The sequence below is a fragment of the Sylvia atricapilla genome, chromosome 7 (genome assembly GCF_009819655.1).
Source record: "Sylvia atricapilla isolate bSylAtr1 chromosome 7, bSylAtr1.pri, whole genome shotgun sequence".
Taxonomy (NCBI): domain Eukaryota; kingdom Metazoa; phylum Chordata; class Aves; order Passeriformes; family Sylviidae; genus Sylvia; species Sylvia atricapilla.
The window spans coordinates 36877168-36899091 of NC_089146.1; the positions used below are offsets into that span (position 1 = coordinate 36877168).

At 39.8% G+C, this 21924-nt stretch overlaps 1 long non-coding RNA gene across 3 annotated transcripts in view; it reads left to right on the top strand.

The window, feature by feature from the left end:
* LOC136363751 (uncharacterized) overlaps positions 1-21924 on the top strand; it is a 196827-nt gene that overhangs the window by 133880 nt on the left and 41023 nt on the right. The window lies entirely within an intron of this gene.

Consider the following 21924-nt stretch of genomic DNA (forward strand, 5'->3'; position numbering starts at 1 on the left):
TGTTCTGTTTTGTTTTGTTTTGTTTTGTTTTGTTTTGTTTTGTTGTGACAGTCATTGTGGGAAATGGGCTTGCAGAGAATTTTTGAAGTTTGATAGAAGGTTCAAAGTCACAATTGAAAGGAGCTTTGGATGGATGATGTGGAAAGGTGGAAACTGGATTTAAACCTTTTTATGTGCATAAACAGAGTTTCTTGTCTTATCAGGGTGTGTTTGAGCTTATCTTGATTTCATAGAGAACACCTCTGCTTTGCACAGAGAGCAAATTTGAGGTGGGGTTTTTTTCTGCTTGGTCAGAGCCCTCATTTCTCCTGGCAATAATACAAAGTCAAATCTTTTCTTTCTCTAAAATGTCTTATCCTCCCATTTTAAAGCTGTGGGAAATGCAGAAATTCCTAAAAAATCCTGTTGGAGCACCCAGAGCAGAATTCCTGAGCTTCCAAACCAAAGGGATCATTCCCTTGCAACTGAGTCTCACCTCAGAATATCACAAAAATACTATTTTTGTGATATTGGGGTGTCACGACTTGGAAATCACAGCTGCAGTCAAGCAGCTTCATTATCCTAAAAATTCCGAGTGGGCACTTGGAATAAATGAGACGAGAACTCTGCTGTGTTCTCTCTTGATCTGCACAGGTTTTTCCCAGGAATTTTATTGTCCTGATGGATGTTTTCAAGAAGGATGGATCCCTTAAACTGACTCAAAAAAAAGAATTTGGAGCTGTTCCCTGAAAAATTCCAGTAACTACAAACTTGACTTTTTTTACATCAATATCATCTTAATTATTTGCTGGCTGATGTCACTAATTATATTTAGTTATAAAGAAGATTTTGAAATATTTCCAGGCTCATTGACATTCCAGAATTTCCTCCACAATATTCTTAGGATGGTAAAAAAAAAGGTGTCTGAACTCAGTCCGTGGCTTCTGGAGATGCAGCTAAAAAATGTGGACAGAAAATCTTTTTCCTTGCCGAAGGAAAACGGTTCTGGGTGTCTGAGTCAAGGTTTTCCAAGATCTGGATTCTCCTGGTCATGGCTGGGCCATCCAGCAGGGCTGGAATTCTGCTCTGGAGCTGGGCTAGGAGAATTGGGAATGTTCACCTGGAGGAGGGAAAGATCCAGGGAGAGCTTCCAGCACATTCCAGAGCCTCCTGGAGAGCTGGAGAGAGACTGGGGACAAGGGCTGGAGGGACAGGACACAGGGAATGGCTTCCCACTGGGAAAGAGGAGGTTGGGATGGGATATTGGCAAGGAATTCCTGCTGGGAGGGTGGAGAGGAGCTGGGATGGAATTCCCAGAGAAGACCCTGGATCCCTGGCAGTGTCCAAGGCCAGGCTGGAGCAACCTGGGATGGTGGGAGTTGTCCCTGGATGAACTTCAAGCTCCTTCCCAACCCAAACCATTCCAGGATTCTCTGATGATCCTGTAATTACCTACATCCTTCTGCTCCATGAAGGATTTTTTCCATCTCAAAGGATATTTTTTTTTTCTAGTGGCCAAACCATTCCCAAACCATTCCCGGTTTCTCTCAGCTCCATGGGGAATTCCTCAGTCAAGCTGAAGTTGGCTCCCACATTTCGGGCCATCCACATTTGGATTTTTCTTGGTTTTCCTTCCTCAAAGCACAAAATCCTCCTGAATCCCATTTCTGGGAATAATGATGGCAATCTCAACGAGGCCTCCACGTGCTTTGTGGTCTTGTAGGAGTTACTGTTATAATTTCCAATTTTAGTTGTAAATATAATTTGCAATTTTAAATTACTGTTATAATTTAATCATTTCCACTAATCTCAGTACTGATAGGTTTGGTGGGAGTTTTTTTTAATATTGTAAATGTCATTCCAGAGCTTTTGGGAATGGAAGGGAGACCCTAAAAATCCGAGGGGCTGCAACAACAACAGAAAAAAGGACATTTCAGGAGGGAGAAAATCTCTGGTTTTTTTTTTTTTTTTTCCTTGGTTGAATGATTTTATTTTTTTTTTCCCTCACTGAAAAGTGAAGAAATTTTGAAATGGAGATTTTTAAACCTCATAAAATGTCTCTGCTTTAGGGACAGAATTGTTTGGGATAAACCCCAATGAATCAACTGAAGATTCCAGGCTGGAGCCTGGGCGTGTGAAAGGATTTGATCTGGGATTTCATTTTTTGAAATCAGAGAATTCCAAGAGTATTCTTGAGAATATTGAGGATAAATTGTAATCACTTGGATGCAGCAATCCCTTTGTTATTGCAAAATTCGGGTTGATTTTTTGAATATGCCAATCCTGGTAATGCGATGCACAAGGAGGCACTTGGTAGAAGAAATCTGGAATTTAAGAGGGAATGTCGATTTTTCCTTTGGCTTCATCTTTTTTTGGTTTGTTTTTATGGAAAACTCTGCTTGGATTTGATGCTAAATGCTGATTTTGTAGGAAAAACGTGCTGGGAGCAGAGAAAAGAGTATTAAAATTCACTGTATTTTTGGCAGGACTGATGACGGTGCCAAAATCCCACCTTTATTTATGGCAGAATTTTTATTTTAAATATTTTCAGGTGTCAGCTGAATCTCCTCTTCAGATCTCTGTCTGAAGAACTTAAAAAAAGTATTATTGGATTTGAAAAAATACAGTTTTCAGTGATGTTTTTATCTCAATTTGGATTCAAATGTAATTTAAATGCAGAGGTTGTAATTTAAATTACAGGTGGTGTCATTTAAATATATTCAACTTTTCATTTGATGAAACCAATTTTTAGTGATGCCTTTTTCTCAGTTTGGGTTCAGATGTCATAATTTAAATACAGATGTTGTAATTTAAATTACAGATGTAATTTAAATATATTCAGCTTTTCATTTGATAAAACCAATTTTCAGCGATGTCTTTATCTCAGTTTGAGTTCACAGATCTTGTAATTTAAATTATTCCAATTTTCTTTTGATAAAACAAATTTTCTGTGATGTCTCTCTGTTTGGGTTCACAGATGTAATTTAAATACAGATGTTGTAATTTAAATATATTCAGCTTTTCACTTGATAAAACCAATTTTCAGTGATGTCTTTATCTCAGTTTGAGTTCACAGATCTTGTAATTTAAATTATTCCAATTTTCTTTTGATAAAACAAATTTTCAGTGACGTCGTTACCTCAATTTGGATTCAAATGTAATTTAAATGCAGAGGTTGTAATCTAAATTACAGATGTTGTCATTTAAATATATTCAACTTTTCCTTGCCTAAATTCATCCCAGAACTTTGGGAATGATGTTTCTGTAAATCCCATCTATTTTTGAACCTGAAAATAATTCGGGAATAATGAAAATAATTCGGGAATAAAATCCATCCAGTTGGGCAGTTAAATGTATTTTTTATGAGATATATATATATGTGTGTGTGTGATATGATCTTTATTTGCATTGCACTGGACAGCCTATAGAAAGTTTATTTTTAAAACTTACATATCCTGACAAATTCTTCCTTATTCAGTGTTTGGATATTTCCTTATTGCTCTGTAACTGCTTTAAATCTTCTCCAGAAATGGCACTTTTAATAAAAAAAAAAAAAAAAATCAAATATTTTCTGGTGGAGAACGTGTCTAGTGATGAATATTGCTCGGTAAAACCTTAATTTAAATTAAATTCTGCCCTGAATTTCAGGATATTTTCAATTTCATCTTCTTTGCTCAATCCCAGCAGTATTTTTAGGAATATTTACTCTCCCTTTTTGAGGGTAATTTATCGTGTTAGAGACACTCTGTGCCCAGAGTTTAAAGGGCTTGAAGAAAACTTAATTTTATTCATTTTTTTTTAAAAACTCTGATGATTTGAATCATTGCTAAAGTAATTTTCATTGTCATTTTTGTAGTGTTTTGATGAAAATCAAATTAAATCTCATTTATTCTGCTGAATAAGAGGCAGAAAAAGGAGTTTCAAGTTTGGGGGAGAGAGTGGGAAAACAGAAAATAAATTATATTGAATATTCATAATTATTTGTGAATATTTTAAAGGGAAATTATTTAAGGGTTTAAAGGTCACCTCAAAAAGTTCATTTGGGGTAATTTGTCCCAATTTTAGCATTGGGGATTTTTATTTTTGAATTTTGTGAGGGGAATTTGGGTTTTTATCTTTTCTTTTTAATTTTTTAAATATATATATTTTTTAATAGACTGTTTAATAATCTGAGGGTTTATAATTTATATTTATTTTGCATAATTTGAAAAAGTTTTTATATTTTTTTTATTTTTTGACTATTTGTATTTTTAATTTCTTGGAGGGAATTTTCAAATTCTTTATTTTTTTGTATCTCGATTTTTTTTACTTTTTTTTTGGCAGGTTTTTAACATTTTAAATCTTTTTTCTTTCAGTGCTTTTCAATGCTTTTCCCAGGTATTTGAATTTTCTTGCAATTTTTAGGGCAAAATTATTATTATTATTGTTATTATTGTTATTATTACTATTATTATTATTATTACTGTTATTATCACTATTAATTATTTTGCATTTGTTTGGTTTTTTTGGGAGAGTTCCTGGCAAGTTGTGGGGTTTTTTTGAGTGTTTCGTAGTTTTTTTGCCTGTCTGGGTTGGGTTTTTTTAATGAAAGAATTATTTGACCCTCATGGAGAAAGTGGGACATGAATGGAAAGAGGTGAGAGAAATTCAATTAAATTCTTTTCACAGTTCCATCTTATTAATGGTGTCAGGATAGGTTTGGGACAAGAAGAAGTGGGGAGAACTTTGACAAATTCAAGTTTAAAAATTTGACAAATTCAAGTTTAAAAGTTGGACAAGTCCAAGTTTAAAAGTTTGACAAATCCAAGTTTAAAAGTTTGACTAATTTAAGTTTAAAAGTTTGAGTAATCCAAGTTAAAAGTTTGACAAATCCAAGTTTAAAAGCTTGACAAATCCAAATCTAAAAGTTTGACAAATCCAAATTTAGAAGTTTGACAAATCCAAGTTTAAAAGTTTGACTAATCCAAATTCAAAAGTTTGACAAATCCAAATTTAAAAACTTGGCAAATCCAAATTTAAAAGTTTGACAAATCCAAATTTAAAAGTTTGACCAATCCAAGTTTAAAGTTTCTCTTTGAAACGACTCCAAGCCCTACGTGTCAAACCTCAGCGCTGCCGGGGGCTCAGCTGAGTGACACAAATAATTGTGTCCAGCTCACAATTCATTCCCCTGTGGAATTTATTCCTTTCTGGGGCTGAGTTATTTCCCCCAGTGCCTTTTTCTGCGGCTGTAAATAAACTCTGCCGTCCCATAAAACGTGTCAGGAGGGCCCAGCCTGGCTCCTGACACGCAGCAATTCCACTTGTCTTCACTCCCAGGGCTCTGAATGCTTCCTAATGACTGAAGGCTCTAAATCACAGCTCTAAATCAGCTTTTCCAGCAGCTGAAATTCGAAATGGGAGCGTTTCGCCGTCAGAATATCCAAAAATATCGCAGACCATAAAATCCTGGAGTGGTTTGGGTTGAGGGACCTAAAACCCCATTTTATTCCCCCCTTTCCAGGGCAGGGACACCTCCCGCAGTCCCAGGTTGAATTAAGATTAAGTTTAATTAAAATTAAGGTTAAGAATTAAGTCCCAAGATGTTGAATTATCCTTTATTCCCCTAATTTTAAGCAAAATATTCAGGAATTTATTCTGGAATTCCAGTGTGGGAACTGGATGTGAAACCTGAAACTGTTCTGGCTGGGACAGGGAGAGAAGAACTTTGGGAAGGGGAGAGTTTGTGGGTTCCATTTGTAACGGGGGTCTGGGTTTGCACATTCCAGTTTGGGATCTGGGTTTGCACATCCCAGTTTGGGATCTGGGTTTGCACATCCCAGTTTGGGATCTGATTTTGCACATCCCAGCTGTGACTGTTTTGGGTTTTCACATCCCAGTTGTGACTGAGATCTGGCTTTGCACATCTCAGTTTAAGATTTGATTTTGCACATCCCACTTTGGGATCTGGGTTTGCACATCCCAATTTAGGGTCTGATTTTGCACACCCCAGTTTGGCATCTGGGTTTGTATATCCCAGTTTGGGATTTCTGTTTGCACACCCCAATTTAGGATCTGGGTTTGCACACCCCAATTTAGGATCTGGGTTTGCACACCCCACTTTGGGATCTGGGTTTGCACACCCCACTTTGGGATCTGAGTTTGCACACCCCAATTTAGGGTCTGATCTTGCACACCCCAGTTTGGCATCTGGGTTTGTATATCCCAGTTTGGGATCTGGGTTTGCACACCCCAATTTAGGATCTGGGTTTGCACACCCCAGTTTGGGATCTGGCTTTCCACACCCTGGTTTGGGATCTGATTTTGCACACCCCACTTTGGGATCTGATTTTGCACACCCCAGTTTGGGATCTGATTTTGCATATCCCAGTTTGGGATCTGGGTTTGCACACCCCACTTTGGGATCTGGGTTTGCACACCCCACTTTGGGATCTGGATATGCACACCCCAGTTACACCAACACTCAGAGGAGCAGACAGTGCAGCCTCAGTGCAGTCCATCCCAGGAGCAGCTTCTCCAGAGGAATTCTGCTCTGCAGCAGGATCCCAGCACTGCAGCAGGACAATCCCCATCTGTCAGCAGCCCGTCCTGGGCTCTCATCACCCCTGAGCTTCCCTGCAGCTCCTCTGGAATTTGCTGTCCCGAGGCGAGGAATTTCTGACCCCCCAGCCCTGGCTGCTGTTCACTCCTGTAAATCTCTCTGCCCTCCATCCAGCCCTGCCAGATCATTTTGGAGATAGGAAAAGTGCCTGGATTTCAGTGAGTTTGGGAAGTGTTTTTTTTGTTATTTTGCTGTTAAAAAAATAAAGGTAGGGAGTAACTTTATGGAGAAGGGTCTCGGTGGTTTGGAAAATAAAAGGATAATCTGATGGATAAAGAAAGAAAAAAACTTCCATAAATATGGAAGTTCAGCTGGTGCTGAAATGGAGCGTAAATAGCATTTTTAGGTCCATCTGGGAGCAGCTCCATCCCTGTGCCCTCCCCAGGGCTCCAGTGGGGCTGATGGAGGCTCCAGAGCTCTCCTTGTCTTCTTTCCCTTCCTTTCTGCCCCTCGTCCCCATGGGCTGATGGATTATCCCAGTTTTTTACTTTTTTTCTTTTTTTCTTTTTCTTTTTTTTTTTTTTTTTCTTTTTTTTCGCTGTGAAGAGGCTGGAGGCACCTTTGAAAGTCAGCAGAAATCCTTGCAGGCTCTTTTTGAGCTCTTTTTGGGCCTTTTCAGGCCATTTTTAGGCTCTTTTCGGGCTCTAGTTTGGCTGTTCTTAAGCTCTATTCAAGCTATTTTAAAGTTCTTTTTAGGGTCTTTTCAGCCTCTTTCTGGGCTTTATTCAGGCTCTTTTCAGGTTCTTTTTATGCCTTTTTCAGGTCCTTTTTTGGACCTTTTTAGGTCCTTTTCAGGCTCTTTTCAGGTTCTTATTGGGCCGTTTTCAGGCCATTTTCAGCCTCTTTTCAGTCTCTTTTTAGGCTCTTTTTTGGGCTCTTTTTAGGTTTTTTCCAAGCTCTTTCCAGGTGCTTTTCAGGCTCTTTTCCAGCTCTTTTCAGGCTCTTTAATGTTTTTTTTTCAGGTCGTTTTTGGGCTCTTTTCAGGCCTTTTTCAAGCTCTTTTTAAGCCCTTCTTAGGCTCTCTTCAGCCTCTTTTTAGGCCATTTTTAGGCTCTTTTCAGCCCCTTTCTAGGCTCTTTTTGGACTCTTTTTAAGCTCTTTTCAGGCTCTTTTTGTGCCCTTTTTAGGCCCTTTTAAGGCTTTTACCAAGTTCTTTTTTGTCTCTTTTCAGCCTCTTTCTAGGCTCTTTTTGGGCTCTTTTTAGGTTTTTTTCAAGCTCTTTTCAGACCCTTTTAGGGTCTTTTCCAGCTCTTTTTAGGCTCTTTTTAATGCCTTTTTCAGGTCTTTTTTGAGCTCTTTCCAGGCTCCTTTCAGACTCTTTTAAAGCTCTTTTTGGGCTCTTCTCAGGCTGTTTTTTAGGTTCTGTGGGCTTTTTCCCAAATCCCAGACCGTACATTCACCAAGGACACGTGGCTTTTATCTGCCTTTTTTTTTTCCTCTGGCCAAAGCTGGAGGCCAATATCTCTGAAAAAAAGGGAAAGAATTAATGTGGGGCCTCAGGCTAAAAAACTCTCAGGTTTCCTTCTCAATCACAAAGTGAAGCAAAAGGATCCATCTGCCAAAAAAATACCCCAAAACCCCCAAAAAACAAACAAAAAAAACCCCCTCCACCAAAACCAAACCAAACCAAAACCAAAAAAAAAAAAAAAAAACAACCAAAAAACCAAAAAAAAACCCCCAAAAAAACAACAACAACAAAAAAACCCCAAAAAAAACAAACAAACAAAAAAACCCCCCAGAAAAACCCCAAAACAATACCCACCTCCAAATTTCACAAAATAAACTGGGAGGGTTGTAAGAAAAACCGCTTTGGAAGGGGGAAATAAAAAAAATCTCTATTCGTTTTATTCTAATGGCTTGCTTTGGTTTTTCACCAGGAAGTGCCTCTGCAGGTAAAATAATAAATTAAAATCGAATATTTATTATTTTTTTAATCCCATTTGTTTCTCTGAACTGCAAGGTGGAAGTTTTGGCCTCTTTCATGGGATTTTATTTGGGATTTTTGGTCCATTGAACCAGATTTCACCAAAGATAAGGACACCAAACTTTGTCTTGCCTGGATGTCCAGATCCAGCTTTTTAAATCCCTGATATTCCCAAAGATTAAGCAATAATTAAACCTCTGGAAAAGCTTCTCCTCATAAATATTTTGTGGGGAAAAAAAAACCCCAAAAAGTGTGGTTTGAATGCCTGGGTGATTCTAATTATTTTCCTGCAGTTGCACTGTGTAATTCTGTCTGTATTTGCTCTCTCTAAAGTGATATTTGTGTATTAGAAGGCAACGAGCCTGGTTTAATTAACAATTAATAAATGCAATTTGATGTTATAAATGTTAACAGCGGTAAAAACGCTCATAAAGGATAATGTTAAAATGTAATATTTAAACAAGTAGATAAATGTAAGACATATTTTATGTCTAAGAACATAAAATAACTGTAATAGGTATAAAATAGATAATAATACATAAATACAAGACCTATAATGTATTATATGTAATATTTAAACAAGTAGATTAATGTCTAAGAACATAAAATAACTGTAATAGGTATAAATAGGTAATAATATATAAATACAATATGTATATAAATATAAGATATACAAGACATAAGATGTGTTATATGTAATATTTAACCAAGTAGATAAATATAAGACATTTTTTATCTAAGAGCATAAAATAACTAAAATAGGTATAAAATAGATAATATAAAAATACAATATATATATAAAGACAAGACATATAATGGATTATATATATTATTTAGGCAAGTAGATAAATATAAACCAGATTTTGCATCTAAGAGCATAAAATAACTATAATAGATATAAAATAGATAATATAAAAATACAACGTGTATAGAAATGCAAGTCATATAATGGATTATATGTGATGTTTAAACAAGTAGATAAATATAAAACATTTTTTATCTAAGAACATAAAATAACTATAATAGGTAGAAAAATAACTATAATAGGTATAAAAAAAGATGATATATGTAAATACAAGATGTATATAAAGACAAGACATATAATGGATTATATATAATATTTAAGCAAGTAGATAAATATAAACCCGATTTTGCATCTAAGAGCATAAAATAACTATAATAGGTATAAAATAGGTAATAATATATCAATACAATATGGAAATATAGTATATATATATATATATAAAATAAAATATGTATATATAAATAGTATTTTTTCTATATGTAAAATAAATAATGATATGTAAAACTGTTAATAAATTTTAAGGTAATTAAGCCAGGGACATGTTTATCATCCCAGCCAGTTTTGTGTAACTGCTGGCATTGAAAATTTAAATTCTGGGACATTAAAGGACCAAAATATCCGTTGTGAACTAGAGAAGGGAAGGGGTGACCAAAATTCTCCCCACTTTCAATAACAAACAGTGTTGAATTTTGAATTTGCTGCAGTTTGTTTTTCACAGTGACTTTAAAAAAAACCCCAAAAATTACCAAATCCACTTTTCCAGGCTGGTCCACAATGTGTAAATCAGGGGGAAAATTGGAAATATTGCCCAGGGATAACACAAATCCACATCATAATGGGCAGAAAAAAAGATAATAATATATAAACAGAATCTGTATATGAATGCAAGACATATAATGTATTATATTTAATATTTGAACAAGTAGATAAACATAACATATTTTACATCTAAGAACATAAAACAACAATAATAACACAGAAATATATCTATTTCTATATAAAATAAAATATATGATATGTAAATTAGATATATAATAATAGAAAATAACTATCTTTGGTTGGTTGGTTGGTTTTAAGGGTTTTGTTTCGCTTTTGGGGGGTTTTGAGTTTCTGGGTTTTTGGTTTGGTTTTTGTTTGGCTTTAGGTTTTGTTTTGTGTTTGTTTTAGTTTGGTTTTGGGGCTTTATTTTTTTTTTGCAATTTAACCCCAAAACCCAGAAAAAACTACCAAGAGGAGGATGAAGTCGAAACTTTTTTAATTTTTGGGGTTTTTTGTGGTTTTGCCTGTTTGTTTGGTTTTTGTGGTTTTGTTTTTGTTCTGGTTTTGGGTTTGGGGGTTTCGTTTTGGTTCGGTTTAAGTTTTTGTTTGGTTTGGTATTGGTTTTCTTTTTTTACAGTTTCACCCAAAAACCCAGTAAAAACTACCCAGAGGGGGATGAATTTGAAAATTTTTTGAGTTTTTTGGGGTGGGTGTTTTTTTTGGATTTTTTTTTGTTAGTGTTTTGGTATTGCGTTTTTGTGTTTGTTTTAGTTTTGGTTTTTGGTTTTGATTTTGTTTTTGGTTTGTTTTTTATTTGGTTTTGTTGCTGATTTGGGCTTTTGTTTGCTTTAGTTTTGATTTCTTTGGTTTTGGTTTTGGGGGTTTTTTTTGTTTGTTTGTTTTGTGTTTTGTTTTTGCTTTTGTTTTATTTTGTTTTGTTTAAGGGTGGGGATTTTTGGGTTTTTGTTGTTGTTTTCTTTTATTTTCTGTTCCAACCGTGCAGGGGAAACCCTGGGCTGACCCAAGGGATGGATGTCACCGATGTCACCGATGTCACCCTGCTCTGGGGACAGGCACCTGCCCGGGAGCTGAACTCCAAAATGAGCAGCAATTACCCGGAATTTCCCCAATTTTCTTCCCTATCCGCTGAAATCCAAGAGAGCAGGAATGTGCTGTGAGGTGATGGAACCTCGATAGTCCTCAAAGGCTCAGTGTCCCCTCCCCGTGTCCCCTCACTGCTCCCTTTGTCATCCTCAGCCCCAGGAATCCGCCCAGATGGAGCGACCTGTGCGCAGGGAATTGTGCTCCTGCCACTCCCAATCCCTGTTTATCGCTCTAATTAGAGATTCAGTCATTTCCCCCATATTTATTTCTGTCCTGGAATGGTTTTAAACCCCCCCCAAACCCGTTCCTGGCGAGGAGGGGCGATCCCAAAGCCGCAGATTTCCCCAAGTGGTGTAACCCAAGCGTTGGGCACCGAGAGGGGCCCACAATGGGGTCATTCATGGCCTTGGAGAGGCTGGAAATGATGAAAGGGGCAGTCCCTGCTGGCTTGGGGGAACTCAGGGCTGGGCTCTGCTCCACAGGTGTGGAGGAAAAGGGATTTGGGGAAGGGGGAAATAGGATTTTTCATTCCAGGCAAATAAAATCTGCTGCCAATTCAAGAATTTCGTAAGTGCAAATCAGACACGTTAAATGTATTTAATAATATATTGTGTTTAATAATATTCTGGATCAATTGGTGTTCATGATTCGTGCTTCCAAGCAGCTTTTCCCACCACCCCTTCCCGTTTGGGATGGGATTCTTTGGGATGGCAGAGCCAAAACTCCTGATTCCACTCGGGGTGGTGACACCACCTCTGCCTTCCCTCTGCCAGTGAGATCCAGGCTGGATCCTGAAGGTCTGAGTTCCCAAATTCCCTGGGAATGACAATTCCCTTTCTGCTTGCAGCTTTGGGGCTCAAACCCCTGGAGGAAAGGGAGGCCCTGAGCATTTTCCCCGTGGAATTCCTGGCCACGGGAAGTTTGTGTTTAGTTAAGACCAGCTTTGCTCAGGCTCTGGCTTTGCACAAGTGTGGTTTGGTCAGAGCCTGATTTACAATATAAAGAATAAAAAACTCTCTCTTTTTTTTTAAATTATTTTATTTTTATATATTTTATATATTTTATATTTATTTACATTTATTAGAATATATTATTATGAGTGTATATTTATATTTTTTATTTTTTTTTTCTTTCTTTTAGAAGAAAAAGAAACAAAACAAAAACAGTTCTCTGGCAATTTCCAGGAGATTTTTGAAATTCAAAAACCCCCAAAACCTTCACCTGTGAATCAGTCCAGGCTGAGAGAAGGATTTTTTTGATTTGCAGGTGCTGCAAACGTGAGCAGTGTTTGATTATGAGACAACCTCTCCCTCTCTTAAAATGCCCCTCCCCTTGAGGTCCAGGAAAACAGGATTGACTCCTTAAATCTTGCAAGAATCCTTCCAGAAATTCCCCCCACTCATATAATATCCCCCATAAATCATTTTTGCATGAGCAAATTGCTCTGGAAGGTATTTTGTTTCATGTTCCCCTTCCCCCTTCCACTTTCTGCCATCAATCTTGAAGACAGTGATCTCTTTCCAGCCTTTCAGATTAACAAGATAAATTATTCACTAATGTGTTGGGAAAACGAGTCTGAACTCCCAAACACTGCTTGGAGTGTCCTGCATCCCTGGAAAAGGGATCCTTGGGGCTGCTGGTCCTTCTAAAGTTGCTCTAAAAGTCTGGTTTGAGGAGTTTTTGCTGCTCTGGGAGTGTCCAAGGCCAGGCTGGAGGGGGTTTGGAGGAACCTGGGGTGGTGGAAGGTGTGGGGTGGTGGAAGGTTTGGAATGGTGGAAGGGGGAATGGTGGAAGGTGTGGGGTGGTGGAAGGTGTGGGGTGGTGGAAGGTGTGGGGTGGTGGAAGGTGTGGGGTGGTGGAAGGGGGAATGGTGGAAGGTGTGGGGTGGTGGAAGGTGTGGGATGATGGAAGGTGTGGGATGATGGAAGGTGTGGGGTGGTGGAAGAGGAATGGTGAAAGGTCTGGGGTGGTGGAAGGTGTGGAATGGTGGAAGGTGTGGAGTGATGGAAGGGGGAATGGGATGAGCTCCAAGGTCCTTTCCAACCCATCCCATCCCATGGATCTGTTGTGCACAGGCTGGATCCATGTCCCCTGTCAGCCCTCCGGGACCTTTCCCTCTGATCCTGTCGGGAGATGTCCGTGGGTTGAAGAGCTCCTGCCCTCGGACCTTTCTGTGATGTGGTGAGGTTTGAGCTCTTTGCTCCTCCTCCCTGGGATGTTTTTCCTTCTCTGCTGGTTGAGCCCTTCCCTCCCTGTCCCCTTCCTGCCCTGTCCCAATTCCATGTGGGTGTCTGCAGGGCAGCAGGACAGGGAGGTGAAAAACAGGGAAAAGCAGGAGGGAGAACGTGAGGTGAAGGAATTGGGGCAGATCAGGATCACCAGATCTGGGAAAAGGAACACCTTTTCCAATGAATCTGCTCCAGAGGCCAGCTGGGCTGAACTGGGTTGAATCCCAATCTAAAATCTGAGAACATGGAATGGTTTGGGTTGGAAGGGACCTTAAAATCCATCCCAACCCACCCCTGTCATGGCAGGGACACCTTCCACCATCCCAAGTGCTCCAATCCCATCCAACATGACCTTGGACGCTGCCAGGAGACCTGGGGAGTTCATCCCATTCCTGACCAAAACCCTGGACTCTCCCATTCCTGAGCCACAGCTGCTGCTGTTTGCCAGAGCATTACTGACCCTTGAATCATAATGATCCCAAATGATCCTTAAATCAGGAATTGGTTTTTTTTCACCCATTCTGTTTTCCATGGAAAAAAAAAGTCATCTTGGTGATGAAGATTTTTTTCTCGGGTGAAAACCAGTCCGGAGAAAATGAGTTTCCACTGTGCTGTTTTAGGAACAGGATCGTTCAAGTGGCAGCTAATGAGCTTGAAAATGTGCCAAAAATGAAAAAAAAAAAAATTATAAGCAGGAAAAAAAAAAGTGCGAAAAGGGTTTGACTCCCACAGGTTTCCACTTCCAAGGAAGGAATAAATCATATTCACCATTTGAGATTTGTAGTGGAGATTTGAGAAAAAATATAATTAAATCTGAATTTTTAATTCCTGGGAAGAACCGCAAAAACACATTTAGATTTTTTTTTTTTTTAAAGATATCTGTGCATTCCAAAGAGGAGGAAAAAAAAATTGGGAAAGCAGGATTTTTACAAATCCTCAACAGGGCAAAGGGCTGGAATTCAGCGGGTTGTGGAGTTGGGAGAGTTCTGTGTCGCCCAGTTACTATCGGGGAGGGTTGTGGGAGATCTCATCTCACATTCCTCCCTGCTCCTGTGGATCCCTGCTTCATAAATCCCCTGCTCAGGGATTTAATCCTCCCTGCTCCTGTGGATGGATCCCTGCTCCTCCCAGCTCAGGGATTTAATCCTTCCTGCTCCTGGGAATGGATCCCTGCCTCTCCCTGCTCAGGGATTTAATCCTCCCTGCTCCTCTGGATCCCTGCTTCTCCAAACTTGGGGATTTAATCCTCGCTGCTCCTCTGGATGGATCCCTGCTTCATAAATCCCCAGCTCAGGGAGTTACCTTTGCCCTGTGTAGCCCTGGTTTTGTACCTGAGGTGGTTTGATTTTCTGAAATTCTTTTCCCGAAGAATTTTCTGTAAGCAAAAGACAAGTTTTTGTAGTTGTAACTTCGTTTTCATTCCTCTCCCCAGGGAAGACTTCTCCTTGATGTCCCTCTGCTCTGACCAGTGTGATTGAAGAGGTCAGTCTTTATGTCACCAATCGAATTAATCTGTGTCAATTGATGAGGGACACCAAGGAGAAGTCCCTCCTAGGAAAAGGAATGAAAACAAAGAACGGTTTACAAAAGCATTCCTCCTGTTCACAGAAAATTCTTTGGGAAATAATTTCAGAAAGCCGAAACACCTCAGGCATGGACCCAGGGCTACACAGGGACACTTTGGTCACCTTCTCCTGCATCCCAGGGCTCAGTGAGGAACAGGGAATGGCCAAGGAGTCTGGAATCATCACTTAAATCATGGAATATTTCAGGCTGGAAAAGGTCTGGGGTCATCAGGTGCAGCCACTGGCAAGGCCAGCACTGACCTTGTCCCCAAGTGCCACGTCCACGTGGCTTTGTCACCCCTGCAGGGGTGGGGACTCCACCACTCCTGGATCACTGATCCTGGATTGGTATCCCAGAAAATCTCTGCTCATCCCAAAAAAAAGATGCTGGAACAGCAGGAAGAAAACACAGCTGGGCTTTTAGAGCTCTGCCACAGTCAGTTCTCACCACGAGGGTGAAATAACTGCATCAAATCCTGCCCAGGCCATCTTTGCCTCCGAATTCCCAAAGTTTAGCTCATCCTCTCTCATAAAGATTCCTTTTCAGCCAAGTTGGGAGCAGCTTAAAGGCAAATTGAGGGAACAAAGATGGGATCTCGGAGTGACACCTCTTAATGAGACCTCGGAGGCTCTCAGACTTTCTCATTAACCCGCAGCAGACGCAGACACCCAAAAATGCCACGAAGGTTTTCTCCCCCAGCCCAGAAACAGCCCGTGCTCAGGGTCTCCCACATTGTCCCTTGGCTCCTTCCCAAAGCAGCTCCTCTTGGCACACTGCAGCGATGGGAATGATCTCGTAGGAAGAACAAAGTGCATTTTTTTTTCTTTTCCCTTTCAAAGGAAATAATAAATCTGCTGTGGGCTTTCAAAGCCAGCTGACATCATCAGCAGCAAGGCTGATTTTTTTTTTTTTTTAATGTATTTTGAGAATGTAGGAAGAAGACAGATTTCAGTTTGGAGCATCTGATGTTTGGACCATTCACATCTTGACTCTAAAGATGTGCAAAGATTTTCCCAATGGATTTTTTTTTTCTCTTTGTTTGTGTATTTTCTTTTTTTTCTTTTTTAATTAAGCTAAAGAAAAAAAAAAGTCATTGATGGAATTCAATTATAGGAAAAAATAAATAATATTATAGAATATAAAAACTGTATTTATAGATACATAAATATGTATTATATATTTATGGATAAATATTATAAAAATTTGGAAGGCTTTATAACAATTATTATTTTGACAGAATCCCAGGATGGTTTGGGGTGGAAATGAAGTTAAAGCTGATCCCATTCTACCTTTGCCATAGGACAACTTCCATTCTCCCTGAGTGTTCCAAGCCCCATCCAGCCTGGCTTTGGACACTTCCAGGGCTGGAAATCCACAGCTGGAGGTTGATGCTGAATAAATTTTAGTGTTTGACTACTTCAGTTCTGGGTGGAAAGAGCAAAACCAACAAGAAATCCTCAAAAGTTGTCCAGAACCCCTTAGGAGCTCTCTGGGGTTTACATTTTTTCTGTCAATCCCAGAGGAGGAGTGACTGGAACACAGAGCCACGGACTTCATTCCCAATTTCCCAGCAGGAATTCCACCAAGCCTCCAACCCCTCCTCTCCTTCAGCTCCTGATTAGTTTTCACTCCAGGAATTAAACTCCTGGCGCTCCTGGCAGATTATCAGAGGGAAACGGGGTCTCTTTCATTCCTGTCGTTTGTCTCCCTCCTTTGGCAACGAAAATGAGATTGTGGGGGAAAGATTAACCCCTCTTTACACCATTCATTATCACTTTTCTTTTTTTAAAAATTATGATATTTTCAAGGCTTTTGTTTTTTCCCAGCTGCTGCTGATCCAGAAGTGCTCCTTCTGTAGAGCATTTTCCTTCCAGGAAAAAAAAGTCTCACAGCTGGAGTTTCCACACTCAACTCCTGCCTCTGGAATTTTCTTCCTGGCCCAGGAGAGCCTGGCAGAGCAGGAAAAACACCCTGGGAGCTGTTGGCTGAAATCTCACTCTCGTTGGGCACGTTAAAATTGGAGTTTGGAAATTGTGGGGCGTTGTTCAAACAGACCACACACCTCCGAATCTCCAGCCCCATCCCTGAACATTTACACGTTCCCACATCTTCTCTGGGCAACCTGGAATTGTTTAATTGTTTCTCCATGTATTTTGCCCCTTGAAATATTCCTATTTTTTTCCCCTCCAGCTTTCCTTCCCCTGTCCATCTTTCTTACCTCGCTCTTCCCTGGAATATTTCCCTGTTTATTTGAGGTATTCAAATATTCTTTTTTTTTTTTTTTTAATTGAACTAGAAATGTGTGAAATTTTGTTCTATCACCCATTTTTCCTCACAGGGATGTCCAAGAGGCATTGTATTTGGGAATTAACATGGAAAATTAAGAGACGTACTGAATTATTTTTATTTTTGCGGTGCTTTGCCTTTCAGGGTGTTAAACTGGATGGAATAAGAATTCATAATGATCAGATTATTTTTTTTTTTCCCCTCTGTTCAAATGATTCCTAAACCAGGAAGCCTGGAGTGAAATGAGGGAGACAGGAATTCCCAGTTTATCCCGTTCTCCCTTCAATGCTGGGATTTAACGACGTGTTCCCAGTTTTACTGCTGGGAAAGTAATCAAACTCTGGAGACCAGCAACACCACGGGTTTTTCCTTTTATTCCTTCCGCAGGACTGGAAAATTCAGTCCTCAGACTGCTCCTCGTGGCTCTGAGTATCTGCTGGAGGTTATTAACCGCTGTTAATTATGTCACTAATTCCGGGTGAAACCCAGGAGTGTCGGGACATGCAGGAGCCTCAACCCCACGTTTGCAACGTCCCTGTGAAACACCAGAAGTTTGGGATTCACCTCCAAAGGGGTCTCGTCATGGGATCTTCTCCCAAGGGACTTCGCCGGGTGGGATTTTGGTGGCGGATTTTGAGCTCCAAGTGTCCCAACTCAGTATTTTGGTGGTTTCTCGGATGTAATTTTTCACGTTTTGATGTCGATTTTTGGGCTCTTTCTCTGTGGCAGTGGTGGGTCTTGGTGATGCTCCCTGGGGTCAGCACACGAACTCCTCAATTCCTGAGGTCTGGAGGAATTAGGGGACACCAGGGGGGTGATCATTCGGAAAATCTCGGGATGTAGCTCTGGGATTTCTGGGATTCCAGCACACAGGACCAGGTCATACCCATCCTCTCATCCACCAACTCCTTCTCCTCAGGGCTGCTCCAACACCCAGCTCCAGTTCTACCAGCCCAAAGTTCTCCAAAATCTTGGTCTAAATCCAAAAGTTCATAGAGAATTAATCCCACTTTGGGGATTACCTGCAATAACCAAACTGGGCTTTTTTTTGCCAGAAATGCCAAATGCTGTGTGCTCTTTGCTTCAGCAAAGGTTTAAATGGGATTAAAACCACCAGAAGACTTTAAGAAAAAAAAAGGATACAGCAAAATGTCGTTTACCCTGACGTGTTTTATTTGATGGTGATAGTGGAGAGCTATAAATAGCAATAATAAGTTATATTTAACAGCAGATTTAATGACCTGAGACACAGATAAAGCCCAGCTTTGTGCTAGACTGGGCTAAGTCTGGTGAGCACAGAGAATGAAATTATTACAGTCCCAGTTTAGCTCTTTGCCCAGTGTTTATGGGGAATTTGAGGAATCCTTTCCAGCAGCTGATTGTACTAAAAAAAAAAAGAAATAATCATCTTTCATCTCCCTCAGCCATGAGCTGGGCATTCATGAGCCAGAGATGAATCAAAGCCATTGAGAGCTGTGGGACACTGCTGGGGCTCATTGCTGGCCGATTGGGGAGCGTCTGAAGAGGTGTGAAAATGAAAATCTCTTTTTGCTGAGTGCCCAAAGGCACCACCTCTAGGCCATCCCTGAGGGAGCAGATGTCCCTCAGATGAAGGACAAACCCAGGATTTGTCCTGCAGATATCCCTCAGATGAAGGACAAGCCCAGGATTTGTCCTCAGCAGAGCTCAAGTTGCCCTCTCTGAGCATGAACTCTTCCATGCCATATTTTAGATGAATGAGTTCATAATTGCTGTGAATAAGTGGCTTTTGATGCTCCAGGATTTCCCAGTTTGGCTTGAGACAGTCCAGCACCCACTGGGGCTCTTCTGGTGGATGCTGCCCCAAATCCCCCCAAATCAGGGCTCAGACTCGGCTCCTGGGAGAGAAAAAAAAAAATCTTTCCCAAAGAATCACCCAGTTTTTTAAAATTTATTTATTTTTCCAATGCTTGACATCAAGAACTCCTTTAATCCTTAAAAGGCTGTCCAGTTTATTTGGTGACTGAGGTGGTTTTAGGGGTGATCCTCACGATGGGGTTCCACACAAAGGTTGGGGATCACACAGGCTTCAGGGAATGCTTCACCCCTGAGGATCCTGCTGGAAGGAATTGATTCATCTAAACCCCTGCTCAAGGAGACATCATGACCTCCTAATCCCCCCTGCAGGAGCACAGAGCTTTTGTGGCCTTCCCCAAGGTTTGCAGCCCTTCTAATCCTGATTTTCTGGGCAAGGATTTCTTGATTCCGGTCAAACTTTTCATCTCAGAGCCTCTCTGCTCCTGTTCCCCTCAGCAGAGCTCCTGGGTTTGTTGTCATTGATCCCTTGGGAGGATCCATGAGCTCTGAGAGCAGCAGGCAGATTGTTCTGTTGTGTTCGTGGGATCTGGATAAATCTGGGAATTTCTCCGGGGATAAATCTGGAAATGATGAGGGTGTGTCATTAAATGCCCTGTGTCAGGTGAGGGGTTTGGGTGTGAAGGGTGATTTGAGCTGGATCTGGATAAATCTGGGAATTTCTCTGGGGATAAATCTGGAAATGATGTGGATGTGTCATTAAATGCCCTGTGTCAGGCGAGGGGTTTGGGTGTGGAGAGTGATTTGAGCTGGATCTGGATAAATCTGGGAATTTCCCCAGGGATTAATTTGGAAATGAGTGGTTAAATGCCCCGTGTCAGGTGAGGGGTTTGGGTGTGGAGGGTGATTTGAGCTGAGTCAGGAGGGTGCCCACCCTCTGTTAGCAATGCTTAGGGTCTGTTCTGCTCGTCCAGTCTCCAAAAGGAGATTTCTTTGCTCCACACATCTATTTTTGGGATGAGGTTGGCCACCTCCTCCCTCTGAATATTTGCTGGGCCTCAGCCACTTCCACAGCTGCCACCTGATAAAATCCAGGGAGATGCTTCCTCTCACCGAAAGAGGGGAGATTAAATTGGATTGTAGGAAGGAATTCTTCCCTGTGAGAGCTGTGGCTGTCCCTGGATCCCTGGAAGTGTCCAAGGACAGGTTGGAGCAGCCTGGGATAGTGGGAGGTGTCCATTGTATTTATATACATATTGTATTTATATATATATTGTATTTATATACAGATTGTATTTATATATTATCTTTTTTCTACCTATTATAGGGATTTTTTATGCTCTTAGATGTAAAATATGTCTTATATTTATCTACTTGTTTAAATATTACACATAATCCATTCTATGTCTTGTGTTTATATACATGTTGTGCTTACATATATTATTGTATTTATATATTATATTGTATTTATAGATTATCTTTTTTTCTACCTATTATAGAGGCTTTTTATGATCTTAGATGTAAAATATGTCTTATATTTATCTACTTGTTTAAATATTACACATAATCCATTCTATGCCTTGTGTTTATATACATGTTGTGCTTACATATATTATTGTATTTATATATTATTGTATTTATATATTATTGTATTTATATATTATATTGTATTTATATATTATCTTTTTTCTACCTATTATAGGGATTTTTTATGATCTTAGATGTAAAATATGTCTTATATTTATCTACTTGTTTAAATATTACATATAATCCATTCTGTCTTGTGTTTATATACATGTTGTGCTTACATATATTATATGTATTTATATATTATTGTATTTATATATTATGTTGTATTTATGTATTATCTTTTTTCTACCTATTATAGGGATTTTTTTATGATCTTAGATGTAAAATATGTCTTATATTTATCTACTTGTTTAAATATTACACATAATCCATTCTATGCCTTGTGTTTATATACATGTTGTGCTTATATATATTACCTGCATATGGAATGGGATGAGCTCTTTAATGTCTCTTCCAACCCAAACCAGCCTGGATTGTGGAATTCTTGGCCCAAGCAATGCCCTGTCTCGTTCTGGGGCTGCCACAGCTTCTTTCCCACAGGGAATTGCCAGCTCCTGCCCTCTCCATCCCAGTGCGTGCTCAGCACTGAGCTCTGGCCTCCACACCCAGCCCTGACTCAGTCCTGACACCCCAAATCTGCCTCTCAAATCTCCTGCCCGAGCACTTCAGGGTCCAGGACCAGCCCAGCCCTGCTCCTGCAGCGGGGCAACGACAGGGATCATTCCACACAGGGATCTGTTCCTTTATTCACAGGGATTTGTTCCTTTGTTCACAGGGATCTGTTCCCTTATTCCCTTAAAAGTCTTCCCAAACCTCTCTATTCATTGTCATTTTATTTATTTCATTCATGTAATTTGTTTTATCTTTATTGATTTCATTTTATATTCGTTCTTTATTCTTCTAGGCCTCCTTCCAGTCATTTTTTTTTCCAGTCCTCCTCCAGCCTTACTCTGAATTTTTGGACACAGTGGTCTGAGGGGGTTTGTCCTTGACCCTGACTCAGTGCTCAATTCTACAGCGTTTTTCATGAGAAAAACCCCAAGGAATTTTTTAAAAAATTAATATTTATGCTTTAGTAACCTTAAGAGGAAAACATGGACACCTCCAAGATGTCGTGTAGGTAAAAAAATAAGTGATAAATTCCAGATTTGGGATGGACTTTGCAGCTTTTTCAGGGAGTGAACCATGTTTTGTTTCAACCTTCTGTTTCAATTTATTTTTTCCATATTTTTTCCCCCAATGTTTTGTTTTAATGTTCTGTTTCAATGTTTTGAACTGAGCAAATTTT